This window comes from Culex pipiens, chromosome 2 (genome assembly GCF_016801865.2).
Source record: "Culex pipiens pallens isolate TS chromosome 2, TS_CPP_V2, whole genome shotgun sequence".
Lineage (NCBI taxonomy): Eukaryota > Metazoa > Arthropoda > Insecta > Diptera > Culicidae > Culex > Culex pipiens.
The window spans coordinates 199,024,748-199,041,702 of NC_068938.1; the positions used below are offsets into that span (position 1 = coordinate 199,024,748).

At 31.9% G+C, this 16,955-nt stretch overlaps 1 protein-coding gene across 1 annotated transcript in view; it reads left to right on the forward strand.

The window, feature by feature from the left end:
* Positions 1-16,616, forward strand: part of LOC120424471 (RNA polymerase II elongation factor Ell) — a 133,411-nt gene extending 116,795 nt beyond the window's left edge. The window contains exon 13 of the transcript XR_008212164.1: positions 2,505-16,616. The gene's annotated coding sequence lies outside the window, so the exon portion shown is untranslated. The remainder of the gene's footprint in view (positions 1-2,504) is intronic.
* The last annotated feature ends 339 nt before the right edge of the window (positions 16,617-16,955 follow it).

Consider the following 16,955-nt stretch of genomic DNA (forward strand, 5'->3'; position numbering starts at 1 on the left):
AATTTTTAGATCGACAAATTTGGATCGTTGGTCCAACAATTAAGATCAAAATTTTCAATCCGAGTGCCTCTTTAGATTAGAGTTAGTAAATTCAAATCTGTCCAAAAATAAAAAAAAATCTATTTCAAATTGGAAAAATAAATATGATTTTTTGTGAGTTTAGAAGTGGTAAAATGTCATTCGTACTAAATTAAAAAACGATTTTATTTCTTCAAACTGACATTTTCCTACAAGTTAAAAAAAAAAACATGGTTATATTACATCTGGAAATGAGTACATGTTTTATGATAGAAAAAACTTTAGCTTAACTTCTAAAATAAAAATGTTAAAATTAACCTCGTATTCTGTGTAGTACCATTTTTTCAAGCATTATTGAGATAATATTACAGGATGAAAATTTGACAGTTTTAAGTTAAAGGTTGAAATGCAGCAAGTGGAAAAATTAAAGGTGAAAATGTACAGCTTTTTGATGTAATTTCACCAGTTGGACCAACCAGTTGATGTAAAATTACACATTTTTGACACAAAATCTGTCTGCAAGAAATGTGTTATTTAACATAATCACAAACTGAGTAAAATTCCGTCAGTGAGGTGAATTTTTTGTCTCTTTCTATGCAATTTCCTGCTTTACACATTAATTCAGGTAAAATTACATTAAAAAGAGGTAAGTTTACATCTTGTAATTTTCAACTCGCTGTATATTTCACTTTTTCCAGTGGAATGGTGTTAAGTAATTTTGGTTTAGACAATTAAGAAATGGGATTCAATTCACTTGGAACCGGAACACATTTACAAAATCATTAATTGAAATTAACCGAGATTAGAGTAAATTTCTACCAATTCTGATTTTTTTTTCTTAGATCCTCTTTTCTAAGTACATTCATTAGTAGCAAAATTCATGTGATTGAAAATTGAACAAAAACTAATTTAAATTCATCTAGACTTGAATGACATTTATTAAATTTCACATATTCTAAATTTTTGAGTAAATTTGTGTTGAACAGAATGAAAGTGGTTTACCTGAATCTGTTTAAATGTCACTTAAATTTATCAAAAATCATTGAATTCACCAAGATCATGGTAAAATTAATCCAAAGCAAAAAAGTTCCTAAAATCTTCGTTTCTGAGTTGAATTTGCCAAAATAAAATTTTCTCTAAATTGAGGATTATGGGAAATATCATTTTTTGAAAAGTTGTTAGTGGTATTTAAAAAAAGTTTATCACTTTTTTTCAATTTGAATTTCCTAAGAAATGGACATTTTTGATTCGCTTGGAACTGGTTGAGCTGAGCTCACTGAAAATTAGTCAAGAAGTGTTTCATTCATCTATAGAATTAAGTAAAATTTTCTCAACTTTACATTTTCTGGATTTTTTGGCTTTGGTTCAAGATTTAGTAAACATTTCATGATATAAATCAAAATTGATTTAATTGTTCTGAGTGGAAGTTTATAGATTTTTTAAGATATTTTTTTATTTGCCAATGTTTAAGTTTACCATGTTTGAAACACACATAGATTTGGTTCAAAATTGATTAACAAGATTTAAGTCTACATTAATTGAAATTTTTAAACCAAAACTGTAGCAATTCACAAGGATTTAAGTAAAACATGATTGAAATTTTCAAAGATTTCGGTAAAATTGAATGAAATTTAACCAAGATTTGAGAATAATTCGATTTAAATTTACCAAGAATTGAGTTAACATTAATTGAAACTCTCTAAAAAAAATTGATGAAAATTGATGGAAAATTACAGAGATTTGCGTAAAAAAATATCAAATTTTCAATAAAAATTGGGTGAAAAATGATTGAAATTTACAAAGGATAGAGTAAAACATCAATCGAAACTTCCTAAGTAAAAATTGTTAGAAATGTTCAAAGTAAAAATTGATTGAAAATTACAAGAATTTGGATAAAAATTGTTCGAAATTTAACCAATATTTTAGTCAAATACAAATGAAACTTTTGTAGTAAAAATTGTTAGAAATTTCAAATGAAAACTGATGGAAAATAGCAAGAATTTGAGTAAAAATTGATTGAAATTTAGCAAGATTTGAGTCCAAAGTGATAGAAGTTTACAAAGATCCAAATAAAGAAATGCTTGGATATAAGTTTAGAGTTAAGAATTGATTGAATTTGAAAAAGTAAGAAACACTTGAAATTAACAAAGATTTGTGTTCAAATTAATGAAAGTTGATCAAGATTTGAGTTATTTATCATGATTTGATTAAAAATAGATTGAAAATAATCATATTACAAAGTATGAGTCTAAATTAATTTAAAATGTACATAAATTGGGTCAAAGTTGATTAAAAATTAGCAAGAAATTCCGATATTTTTTTTGAACAAATAAAGTCATAAAGATTATTCAAGCCAAACGTAGTCCCACGTCACAACAAAGTCAGCCCTTTTTTGCTCTCTCTCAGCAATGCACAGAGAAAATTTGTAGTTTCAGACAACATCGTGATATTCTCTGTTTGCCTTCTTCCACGCAAAACACTCGCAGTTCGCGGTGGGCGCTGATCCGTTCCCGAACTGAGCAAAAACCACAAACCAATACAACAAAAAAGAAACTAGAATTTCGTTTTTGGGGACAATGAAACGACGTGTCAGGAGGAGAACGAGGAGGGGGACAAAGGAAATTATGGGTATTTAATTAATTTATTAGTTTGTTAATTTAGACAATTTTGAAAACAAAAGGAAAGAAAATGAGTGCGAGCTAGAGGCAAAGTCAGCCAACCCTCTCCACTCTCCAGGCAATCTCCGCGGTCCACGCGCTATTGAATGTCGCCGAGGGAGCGCGCGCGCTTCGTCAAAAAACGGAAGGTTGAAGAAACTGAACCTACACACCTAGTGCCACAGAATTAGCGAAAAAATGTTATTAAAAAGAAACTCAATTATTGAATTGTTACGAGAGCGTCGAAGGCGCGTAGCGCCTATCGGTGGCGTCGCAACGTTCAACAGGAATCGCGGGGAAGCGCAAGTCAATCGGTTGAAGCAAAAATGAGAGAATGTTATTCAATTTCGGTTTTATTACTTGTTTAGTAGGTTCATTTTGATTGTGTTTGAGAGAGAGGAATAAAAACTGTTAAATTGAGTTAAAGCACGTCCTCCGTGGAAGGGCATGATTCTTGCCGTCCCCTGCCAAAAACAAAAAGCAAGAACGTGTGTAAACAGTGAATGAAATTGACCAGGAATCTGTTTTGTTTTGTTTAATTATTACACAGCAATTTACGTTTGAACTGTTTTTTTTTAAATTTCCGTACTAGTGGGTTTATGAATTTAGAACGAAAAAGAAAAGAAACGTATGGTTTGGTTTTTATTTGATTTTATCTTTCTCGCACTTTGTTCCCTTTTGTTAGTTTTCGTTGAGTTTTGTTCTTATTTTTGGTGCGAAAAAACGAGCGGAACAAACACAAAAAGGCCAAGCAACGTAGTACTAGAATGAACTCCATCGGTTAGAGAAAAAGAGAAGCAAAAAAACAGTGACCTTCTTTTGTCGAATTAAGTAGCGTAATTCTAACTAGCATAAGCCAGCATTTCAAAACCAATAATCCAATAGTAGTAGAATAAACACACAAAAAAACAAAACACACCAACCAAATAGAAAGCAAACAACAACAACAACACAAGGAAATTGCAAACAGCAAAGATACCAACGATTATTTACTCTTTGTTTTTTGTGTGCAAACGTCAAATGAATTGTTTTAAGGGGTTTTTAGATTGTCGAGAAAAGAAAAATGCAAGGAAGTGAAACAACGCAAAAAGAGAACGAAGCATAGCAAAAAAACGAATTGTTTGGAATTTAGCGCGGTCCCGAGAATGTTACTTTTAGTTTTAAAACCAATTGAGCGTGTTGATTTGAGCGAGACAGCGAATTGAGCATGCGTTTTGAATATTATGTTTGAAGGGGAGCTAGCAAAGCAACGAGAGGACAATACACAGTTGAAAAAACAAAAACACATAGTTTTGGGTTCCGTACCGAGTACACACAGACTCACACTTACGTCCAAAAATAAAAGCGGAAGGAAATTGCCCTTTTCCTTCCGGGTTTGCGCCGCGAGAATCAGTTGAATTGATTGCCAACACTTTTCAATTCCATCCATCAGTTTTATATAGGTAGAGAGATCTTACGAGAGGAAGGGCATTGTTGAATGCTTCAGAAGCAGTCAACGCGATAATTTCGTCCCACATTGGATTAGTAGTTGATTTCACACAAACGCATTTGCACCGCACCCCGAAAAATTGTCGTAGACAAACAGATTAAAATCATGTATCAAACTTCCCTGCTTTGAAAAATTAAACAGAAGCAAATAAAAAAGATAGACGTCGTTCAACAATCAACAAACCCATCGATGCACGATTATTTCATTGGTGATAATGTTATCGGCAATAATTCATGGTAATCCATTCGAAAAACTTATTTCAAACGAATTATTTTTTGACAAATTTGTCTCAGGTGAAAAAAACATTTTTCGAGTAATATTTTTACAAATATTAAAAAAAAAGTTTTTGTCAAAATTTGAGCATTTTAAACTAAAACCATCAAACTGCCTGACAATGTTGGGATCGTTTGACACTCATTTGCAAGTTATAAACATTTGAGTAGGGAGCGTTCTTTTATTACGTAACGCAAAAAAACGGATTTTCAGACCCCTTTCCCTCATAAAAAAATTTCCATACAAATTCTAAAAATGGTGTATGGAGCGTAACACGGCCTCCGACCTCCTCACCCCAACCGATTTACGTAATAAAAGAAAGCTCCCGTATTTTCAACAACAAAAAACCGTATTTCGTGAAAATTAAAAATTTTAAAATTGGGCACAGAATTAAAAGCACGAATGTTCTAAAATCCATTCTATTTTGCTCTTTTTTTGAAACCCATTTCACAATTTATGAATATTTGCATATATTTAAAAGACAACGTATTTTGTCAAATTTTAGTTTTCTTAAAGAGATTAACGATGTTAAAATATTACCAAATTTGACTTCGTTTGACTTTTATTAACAAATCAAGAAAATTTGAGAAACCTATTAGTTATGGGATTCTCTATGCGTCTTAAAACCTTTTCAAATTAACTCTACATTTTTACTTCATTTGAACGCTCACATTGAAAAATATATGATTTTTTTTAAATAGTATTAAAAAACCTATTTTGCGAAAGATATTTTAATATTTTTTTAATTTATATGAAAATTTCAGGTATATTTTTTTAAAACGGTATTTTGTGAAAATTTAATGCTCAAATCTGTTTTTTTTTTGTAAATGGCCCAATCAACAAACTTGATTAAAAATTTGAGTGTTTTGTTTTTTTGTTAAATATTTTTTGAAACAATAAAAAAATAGTTTTTTTTCTAAAAAATACAAATTTTGTGAAATATTTTATATTTTTGAGTACTTTTGATTTTTTTGTTTTTTTTTAATTATTGTGAAAATAATTAAATATTTTGTTTAACGGTGTTTTTTATTGAAATTTTAAGTAGAGGTATTATTTGAGTGTAAAAAAAGTGGATATTTAAGTGGTTGCACTTGGTTTAATAAAACATGAATGTTTTAAAAATCGATTCAAATTTCGGAATATTAAAAAAAACGTGTGTTGGTTCTTTCCTGATGGAAATTAGAGTATTTTGACTTTTTGACATCTATTTCCACCAGTTTAGAAAAAATGCAAAAGCAAGCAACAGCTTTGGTTAACTTTAAAAAAACTTGTTTTATTGTAAAAATCTGAAAACCGCAGGTTTCAAAATTTTACCACTTTATTAAAAATTATGAAAATTGTGTGTTTAGAAAAATATCAAATTTGGTACAAAGGCTTTTTCCCAAAAAAAAACTGGGCTTGAAGTTGAAAGCTATGGCTTTGGCTATGGTTTTTTTTTAGTTTTTTTTTTCAATTTAAAAAGTAACAACACTTGTAAATTTTTGAATATTTTGCACAAAAAAAATTATAAATGTTGCAGCAATATAATCCGAATTTGGCATCATTTGACACCCATACTGCAAATTTTAAGAAAAAATAAATACACTATACATCTTGAAAATATTAGTATTTTGAACAAAACATAAAAAATGTATACAACCATTAAAATTGTGAGTATGTGACATCCATACAAAAAATTATAAAATTTGAGTAACTTTTTTAAATTTTTTAAACACACTTCAATTTTATTTTACCGAACTCGATAGTTAAAAAATCGGTAAAGTCATCTGTCAAAATAAACAAAATTGTACCAAATTTCGGTTATACGATGAACAATAATGAATAAAAAATAAATTTTCAAAACAACCTATGAGTCATAGGTTTCTTATGTAGATAGGACATTTTGAAAATTTAATCTAGAAATGAAGTGTGTACACACTTAGATTTTTTTACCGAATTCGGTAAATTTTACCGATTTTTCGACTGCTGAACAGTTCAATAAACTGAAAATTTCCGAATTTGGTAAAAAATTAAGTTCATTATTGTTCATCGTACAACTGAAATTCGGTAAAATTTTGTTCATTTTGACAGATGGTTCACCAATCCAAACTTTACCGATTTTTCAACTGTTGAATTCGGTAAAAAAAATCTAAGTGTGTAATATCTAATAAAGGCACTGAAATTGACTTTGTTTCGCCCACATTTTGGAAGTGCAAAAAAATAGTTTTTTTTTTCAATATTTTGAGTAGTTTTACTATTTAAACAACTACATTATTTAGAAAATAATTCAGGAGTGTTTGTGTTTCATGCCTGAGAGAATTTTCTCAAATTTAATTAATTCGTTTCAAACATGTTTTAAAAGGATTATCGTGTAATATTGCCGTGACGTTAGGGTAGATGCAAACCGTTGATCGATGACGATAATATATCGTTATAAACGGCGATAATGTTATCGATTATCAACGTTGATACACAGACACCTTTAAGCAACAGCAAACATCAAACAAAGTTAATTGTAGTAAGTAATAATGCAACTCCAATCACAACACACCATTAAAAAAACTCCAACCGTAAAAGTCGAGATCGGCGAAAGCACCAGCAAAACAAAAGCAAACTACATCAACAAACTTGTACTACTAGGAAGCCAATTTAGCCATCCAAATTGTAGGTATTGTGTCCCTCTTCCCCCCTTTAACAACAAAGTGTAATCGTATACAAGCAAAACACACCATTTTAACAAGCGGCTGCAATCTAGTACTTCCCTTGTGATGAATACTTGAATTGAGGTACTAGATCACAACCGTCACAAAAGCTAATTTAAAAACAAAACACAGTAGCAAACCGTCGAGCGACTAAACCTTCCAAACAAAACAAAAAATACTAGTTCTTTTGTATAAATCAGCAATTGAGTCCATCGAAACGAGAGTTGAAAAAAAAAACTTTATTTTGTTTATTAAACGAGTGTACGCGGCACCTTTAGCGCCAAATTCCCAACCATAAAAAAAGTGTCCTCCAAATTCGAGTCCAACCACGAGAAAAAAAAATTAAATTAAAAACTCTTCAGTCCCGCCACCTTCCATCCGTTTGAGAACAACAAATAAAAAAACTTTGCAAATAGTGCGTTTTCCAAACAAAAAAAAAGCAAGTGCAAACTCCGTTCTACCAATCAATGTCGTACTAGATTTGTGTGTGTGCTTTGAAAGTTCCAAAACCTTGTTGTAGGGTAAGATGATCCTCGTCACTTCCTTCCTCGCACTCACACATCAACGCAACCATCACACCACTTCCAACAAAACAAAACCTTTCCTGCTGAGTAGTGAGTAGAGCGTTAAACTGTTTTCCAGCCGAAGTAGGAGAGATTTTTTGTTTTTCAGTTTGCAGTACTAGATTATCGAGCGCGTCCAAAATTGACAATTTGAAAGAGAGAGAGAAAAATAAAAACACACGAAACAGAATCTAAATTACACGAGAGACTGATTAGGCGGATTTTATTCGGTGGCTCCGCGGAGAGCAAAACAATAAAGTTGAAACGATTCCTTTGCCAAATAAAAAACGAGAAACGCGCGCGCCATCACCATCGGTGAGAGTTAGTTAAAAGAAAAGTAAAAGAAACCTTCCCGGAAAGTAAAACTACGTTTTTTCTACGGTTTTAAAATTTGCACTTTCATTTACGCACAGACACAAAATCACAACTAGAGGCCATCTGTAAAAACTTTAAAATTGCATTCTTTGAAGTACTAGAACACGCTTTTGTTTTGACAGCAAACAAACAAACAAAAAATCAATGGGATATATCAAATTAAAGAAGAAGAAAATCAACTGAACTATATCAAACTGACGATTGTGTATCAAAGCAAGGCGGTGGAGAATCAAGTTTAAAGTGAAACATTTCTAACCTGTAATCATAGTTGAATAAACAAACAATATGAGTCAAGCAAAGCAAGCAAACAAATCATTAAACTGAACCGTATAGTAGTGAAAATGCTATAAAAATTGTATTAGTCAAAAATATGTGTCATTTAACTAGGGAGTTCACTTAAAAACAAATAAACTATTATTATAAATATCAGACAAGTTAAACAAAGAAAAACAAGCAAGCAAGCAGCTTTTGTGCATTTAAAGGTACCAACTTTTTCCCCTCGTAAATCATGCAAAGCAACTTTTAACACAAACACACACACAAGAATAGTGGGTAAGCAAAACACAAACCTAAAAAAAAAGAATTTTAAACTAAGACAAACAGAAGGTTACAACAGAAACAAACCAACACTAAACTCCCCACCAAGTGAAAAGCGTTAAAAAAAAATCTTGAATGTTTTCCAGAACCAGAACAATGAAACATTAAGCTCTATATTCTCACTCTTTAAATTCATCACACGAAAAAAAAACAAAGAAAACACAACCAACTTAGAACAGAAAAAAAACAACAATTTTTACCTTTGAAAAAAAAACTTCCCCCGTGTGTAAAACCTGCAAACAATAACAAATCAAGCAAACTGTAAATACTGCTTTTGTGATCCAATCGAAACAAACAAACTTGTAGCTTATTCTATTACCACAACAAAAAAAGAAAAAAACAAATAAAAAGAATCACTCTCGAGCGACACTGCGCTCAAACCAAAGTTATTTAAAACGTAAATAAAACATTCTACTACTGCGCGCAAACAAAAGAAAGGCGCAAAGTTGTGTGAACGAAAAGCGAAACCGTTGGATAAAACAGAGATCGCTGTGGACCAGAAAGCACACCTTTGCACTCACACACGAAAGCCAAATCAGCTGCGTAGTACTAGAGCTCGTATTCTTGTTTTTGGTTCTAGAATGAACTAGCTAATCTGGCAATACATCGATTTGATACCGGTTATAATTGAAGCAATACTGGTGATGTTACCGATTTTTTTTTGTTTTGAGGAAAAAAAGTTGAAGTACTAGATTTGTTTGGCAATCTGGTACGATAAGATTTTTGGCGAAATTTTGTTGATCAAATTCTTACAATCTTTGTTAAAAAAAGGGTTTTGACCCATTTGGTCCCTTATTTTTTTTTCAAATCAAATTTTCAAATTTTCTTCCATGATCTATGTAGTACAAAAAAACATTATTTTATTTTGGTTCTAGATTGTATTAGCTTATCAAGCGATCCAACGATTAAACACTTGTTATAATTTAAGCAATTTTGGTAAATCTACAGAATTTTGCTGTTTTTGAATAATTTTGAGTTGAAGTACTAGCTTGCCGCGATAACCTTTAAAATAAAACCGTTGGTTAAAATCTTTGTTTGTTTTTTTAATTTTTACGATTGTTAAAAAAACATTTTTTTATATATTTGCTGCTGATTATTTTTAAATCAGACCTGTGCAGTACTAGAACTAGTTAGATGGAATTTCACAATACTGGTAATTTTGATGATTTTTTTAAAAATTATTTGGTGTTGAAATAATGTTGGAAATTTTGGCAGTTTTTGAATAATTGTGAATTGAAGTACTAGCTTGCTTTCACTGCTTTATACGATAAAACTATTGGTTTAAAATATTTTATTGATTTTCACGATTTTTGTTAAACAAACTTTTTTCCATATTTTTGTCGCCGATTTTTTGTAAATTTGATTATAAAGCAAATCAAACCTGTGCAGTACTAGAACCAGTCTTCTTGTTTAAGATCTAGATTTACAAGCTTATTTGAAACTAAATTGACAAGGTACTAGTTCTGATTAAAGCAATATTGGTAATTTTGATGATTTTTAAAAGTTTGTTGGTGTTGAAGTACTAGTTTTGGTTGACAATCTAGTACAAGAAATCTAATAGAAATATAGAAATATTATTTATTGGATTTGGTTCCTGTTTCAAAACAGGTTTTTTAATCGTCTTCTTCGGACCGAAAACAAATCTTGTACTTCATTTTTTTTTGTTTGCTTTAAAATAATCCATTAGTCTCTGCACTAGAACATGTTTTATGAATAAGTTGTTGTTTCGGTGCTAGATTGTGCGTCCATCTTATTCTGCACTTTTTAAATCTAGTACTACACTTTTGTATTCAGTTTTTCTTAGTCATATTATGATTCTCTTAGAAACTAAACTAATTTGCTGAACCTTGCCACAATCACTTTCTACCAATTAATTAAAATTTCAAATCGAAGCTTTTTCAGCCCACATTTCTTTGAAGTAGCCTTGAAACAACTCAATCCTTTGATTTGTGCCTTATGAAAAAAGAAAGTTGCAAAATAAATTAAACCCTTTTCGTCTCAAACTTGGTTTCCTTTCTAAAAGCCAAAACTAAATAACTACACCGATGAAATTACAAACCACAAAAAAGCATACACCGAAACTAAATATTTCAAAAAACGATTGCGCAAATTCATAAGTGTGTCATGCATAGCAGAACAAAGAAAACAAATAAAAAAAACACGAAAAGATTAGCTGAAGAATAAAAGATGTAAACAGAAACAAATGATTGCCTTGTGAAAGAAATAACTTGAAAAAATGACAAAAAATGACTAAATGAAAACAAACAAACTAAAATTATGCGTACAGAAAACAAAACAAAAAACATATATATATTTAATAAATACAAATGTGAATGAAAGCAAAAACAGACGAATCATTGTGTGCAGGGGGTAATCAAAAGTTAGAGCCACACTCACAAAGAAGAAGAAGAAAAAAACCGACACAATTGTAAATAGTGTTCGAACCAGCAGCAGAATTCCGGAGGCCAATTTGTCGATCCAAGTGGGCGGAGGAGCCCCGAGCCCAAACAATATTTCGAATCGAGCAATAACAGATTCCACCTCCTTTCATCAGTTTGACGAGAAACGAAAATTGCGTGAAAATTCAACTCGGGGTGGAATCAGGGACCAACACAATTGGCGAAACGATATCAGCAATGGAAAAAATTAGTTAGTTTGATTTGGAGCAGGCTCTCCACGAAATACGTGCTCAATTTTTTTATTTGTTTTTGGTCACGTCATGCATTAAAAATGTTAGATGTGAAAGGAGTAAATTTACCTCTGTTTTATGTAATATTACCTAGATTGATGTGTAAAGTTGCATAACTGTTTCTTAAACAGGATTTGATGTAAATTACATGTTTATTTAGACGCAATGTCAGAAAAATATGTGTAGCTTTACCTTAAATAATATGCAAATTTAAAAAGAAAAACATATTTTTCCTTTACATGGAACTGTCAAATAAAATGAAATGTGATTTATTTTCTGTGAATCAGTCATTTAAAAGTTTATATAATTTTATGTGTTGTTCATCTTTTAACATACAAATTCATGTAAAATTACATCAAAAAGAGGTAAATTTACACCTTCCATGTTTACATAGTTTTAACTGCGATACTAGATGATGGTGGCGTTTTAGTTGTTGTTGTTTGTTACTTTAGTGAATCGAGGCTCGCCTGCTTGGATCGATTGATTTTAGCAAAACGTCTCCGACAAAAAAAAGTGAAACAAAGTTGAACAAACAAAGTGTACTTGTTGTGGCCAGAAAAAGAGAAGTAAAACAAAACTAACAACACGCAAATGTAAAGACGCAGTCAAGAAAGAGAGTAATAAAACTAGAATGTGGTAATAAACAAAAAACACGCTAAAGCGAGTAGTAATAAATTTAGGGTAATCTCTTGCAACAGCAAAATGGAAAAAAGGAAATCAACATAGACATATATATATTTTGGCAACGGGAGATAAATTTTACGAGCAGGAGAGCAAGTTTTAGAAAACAGAAAAATACGAAAACTGAAACATTTAAAATAAACTAACATAATGGTTGTGTTAATTTCAAAAAGGAGTCAAAAAACAAAACCAATTTGAAGTAATCGCTTTTTAGAAAAGTATTGTCCCTTGATTTACGAAAGCAGTTTTCTCACGACGAACACTTTTGGTGCGAAAACCAGAGTTACTAGAGCAGCAAAAACAAAACAGAGAGAGAGAGAGAGAAAACCAAAATCAACAAACGGGAGTGAGATTTTAGCGTTTATTTTCCGCAAAATGTCATCGGTTCAGTCAACGTTACGTTTCAAAACAGCGAATAGAACAAAAGCAGCGCAACATTTAACGAGAGAGAGAAAAAATCAAATAAAAACCATTAAAGAAAAAAACCCAAACTCAAAACCATCGCGAAAGGCACTCACCAATACACACACAACACTCTGATCTGTAATGGAAGAGTGGGTTAGAACTCAAACACTCAAACTCACACAAACACAAAACAAAAGTTGAAGTGTGTTGTGACGAAACTAAAAATACACACACACACGCACCTTCGTGGAAATAATGAGAAAATCAAGAGAAAACGAGAAATCACATCTATTTATAAATATTTGTTTGTTAAGATTTTTTTCACACTGTAAATATGTTTATATGAATTGATTACGAAGTAATGATTAATTACGTCAAGGAAATATCACTACACTGAGCAAACAAACTGAAAAGGTTTATTTAAAAAAAAAACAAAAAAATCAAATAAGTTGAAAGTGACAAACTGAGAAAGAGAAAGCGGAGCTAAACCGCACGGAAAAGAAAAAAAGAAAACAAAAAAAACCCAAACGACAACACTAATGATGACGACTCTATGCAATGAATTATCAAAACTGAATCGCGATAGCAACAAAGCAAAACAAACACTAAAGTGCGCTCGGCTGTGGAGCGTCACAGTAGGCGGTGCGCGGCGCGCACAATGAGGGCGTGGCGTGACAAGGTGGGTGTGGGCGGAGCCAGAGATCCCACTCTTATTTTTGCAGCATTTACTCTTGCGTACTGAGTAGAGAGAAGAGAAAGCGAGACAGAGACGGAAAAGTGCTTTTGACGATTGTTCCTATCGAAGATCTGCGGTTTTCGGGGTTTTTCCCCCACGGTGATCATGCCCTTTGCAGCCCCGCCCCGATTCCCTTCCTAATGAAAGCAAGCAAACCGGTGCAATATCATGATGAGCTTTTGAGATTGCAATATGACGACGCGGTGGGAGGAGCTTCCGCGAAACAAAACTAAGTGTGCCAATGGAAGAACGAATTCCAAGCTGGAGAAGCAAAGCAAGCTCGCCTTCTTTGATGTTTTTTTGTTGTTTAACCTAAAAATCATTATTGTTTTTTGTTCTTTTTTTAATTTCCTCAATGTTTCCGTTCCTAGTGGAACTAAATTGTTCCAAAATTTAAGCTTCCCAATTGGCGATTGTTGAATTTGTTCGTTTCGTGTAGATAGCATAAGAGAAAAAAAAAATATCCAAAGGAGGGATCGGGCCGTAATGATGTAAATATCTTGTTTAAACGAAAATCTGTGCGGGGTGGGGCCACTGATCAACCAATGGAGCCGAAACTCGACCCAGAAATCCGCTAAAATTCGCGTAAAGTGTGTTTATGTACTTAGCCCGACGGGCGCCCAATTGAAATCGAAAAACACACACAAAAAATACTTTGAATCAGAGCAGCACTCTAGTTCTTTTTATGTCCAAATCATCTATTTTGCAGTTTTTAATCCCTTCAAGCTGGAAAAAAACATTCGAAACTCCTGTATCAAGAGAAAAGATCCATTAACAATTTAACGGTCAATTTGAATAAACAGAAACTCATAACGGCATCACATGCGTTTGACAGTTGCCTGAAATCGTAATCACACACACTACCATACATTTAGTGTGGTGTGCGTCTTCACAACTAGATGGCTCTAGTGATGGATTTGTGAAAATTTAACCAATCTCAAACATTTTTGATTGAAAATTTTATTCAATACAAAAACGTAATTTTAAAAAACTTAAGATTTCACGAATGGTTAAATAATTTGAAACTGTGAGTATCAGTTTCAAAATACCGAAAATATTTTTTTGAAGATGTGAAAATTTACATAAAATTGAAAATCAGCCAATTGAAGAGCCACTTTTTAATCTTATTCGTTACTTTGAAATTGTGAGACGTATGTTTTAACTCAAATTTAAGAAAAATTTCTAAAGTAATTTCAAAATCGTTCAAATTCAAGGACTATTTTTAAATGTCAGTGTTGATCATGATATTCTGAAAATATTTTTTTATGCTGAAGAGTTGATAAATTTTCATTTCAGCATAAAATCTGTAATTTTTGTTTTTTTTTTTAATTTTTTTTTAATTTTCTTGCAGCGTTATCTAAAAATTCTGTAAATTCTTTTTTTTCCAAAATTATGCCAAAATTTCTCAAAATCTGATTTATTTTTTTAATTCTAGATTATTTTAAAGGCTTAAAGGATTTACTATGTTTATATCACCTTTTAAAATTTCAGTCTAGAAGTGTAAAAATTGTTTTAAAAGAAGAAACAATTATTTCATTTTTTATAATATTCGAATAAAAAATCGCTCAAACTATACAATTTCAGCCATTTTGAAATATTAATCGTAATTTTGTTAGAAATAACACATTTTTTTTGTTCCGGGATCTTTTTCAAATTTAAGTCGGACCAACAATAATTGACCAAATCAAAAATAGAAATTGGATTTTTTTATGTAACTTCGTTTGTTTTTAAATAGGAAATATTTTTTCAGAAAAAAAAAACTTGAAAATCAGTAAATAAAAAAGTGCACCTTTATGGATATTTCATATAAATCACAAAAGTACTTTTGGGGGAAAAAAAATAATGTAAAGTTTTCAGGATTTTTTTTAGAGATGTTTGTTCTTTCATTTTCAAAAATCCATATGGTTAAAAAAATATAAGCAAAAACACATAATTAAAAAAACGATTTCGATTAAATGATATTTTTAGAGTTTTCCAATTTTCTGTATAGTACTGATCATTGTTTACAACTTTAACGAAGACACTAATTCGATCAGAAAATCTCTTCTCTGGGATTTATAAAATCTGGCCTAAAATTACAAAATGATTCATTTGGACAGAAGAAAAGCATAAGCAAAGTGTCATTCAAATAAAAATCGACTTGCAAAAGCCTAGAGGATTGCTCAGCAGTTATATTTACTTAACTTCTGCGTCGCGTTACGAGATACTTATCTTGCTCCAGCTTTTTCGACGTCAGAAGAGTTTAACAAATTTACCGCAAAACAACTGGAAAGATTTCAAAATCATTTTCCCTTTTTTGGCCACACCACCATTTGCTCTTTTTTCTAGCAAAGCAAAGAGCGAACGAAGCTCTCAAAATCAAAGAGTGCCGTGACTTGCCCACAGAGAAGCCTTATTTTAAATTTATAAAAAAAATCGCAAGTGGAAACTTTTGTGCAGCAAACCCCCCAAAAAATTGGAAGCCTGAACCAAATCCAACCGAACAGAAAAAAGAGAGAAAAATTTTAACTAATAGTCGACTGCTTTTCGTCAGGTTCCTATCAATTGAAGCGAAAAAAAAACCACGTGTAAAAAGACTGATATAAACAAAAAACGTAGAAATAACTGAAAGAAAGCGTAAACACAAAACACACAAGTCACAATGACTAAAACTTACTACTAGCGAAGCGAAAAAAAACGAGAAAGAGAGAGAACGAGAGACAGTAACAAAAGAGAGAGAAAACTTGTTGGCAGCGCAAGCCACGCCCCCTCACAAACCTACGAATCCAACGCCCCCCTTTCTGAAAATCGGATCGTTACTTCCTCATCGTTTTTCTACGAAGAAAAAAAGAACCTCCAAAAATCGCTCCGCCCCCCGCACTTTAGTACTGCATTTGACGTCAAGCGAAAAAAAAAAACAACAATCGAAGCCACGCCCCCTGGCCTGCGCAGCGCCACTACCACGTCAGCCGTGCGCCACGCCCCCCAATTCTGCCATTTGCTCGTGCTCGTGTCCCACCCTGAACCCAGGTGAGAGAGACAATTTTTAAAACCCGGAGGGGTGACCGTGTCCCAGTCACGCCCAAACAGAAAAAAAACCCACACACAGAACTAACATCAAAGTGCTTCTCTTTCAAGAATTACCAATTTTATGAAGCGTACGAAAGAGATAGCAAGCGACTCAAAATAAGACACGCAGAAAAAAAGAGGAGAAAAAATGCGCATTTTCTTCGCGGTAACCCTCTGGGAACCTTCCCGAACAAGCCCCCCCTTAAGAAATGTGTTTGGAAAGGAAATGAAACTAGACATGATGGGGGAGAGGGCACGAGTAAATGTTTGGATATTTAATGAAATACTTTAATTTAGTATAAAGTAATCGCAAGAAATGAGCATAATTTAACGAAGAAAAATAAATAAAAAAAAAACACTAAGAAATAAACCCTACATATTATGAGACAGAGAAAGAATGAAGAGCATACAAGAAAAATGAAACAAAAAAATGAAGATTAAAAAAGTAATTAAATAAGAGAATTGTGCATATTTTTGGTGTAATTGATATTATATAAATATTATATATACATATTATACATACATATTATGTAAAATTTGAAAAATAATAAAAAAAAACTTTTTGTTATATATCATGCAGCATAAAAAATATAAAATCACCGCTGTTTCACACTTTGGTAAAAAAATAATCCGAAACTTCTCCTTCTTACATCACTGCTGAGGCTTTTCCAAGTGCGTTGATTCATTCCTTATCAAATCGCGAACAACGATTGTTGAGAGAGTTTGCAAGTCGTGACGATCTT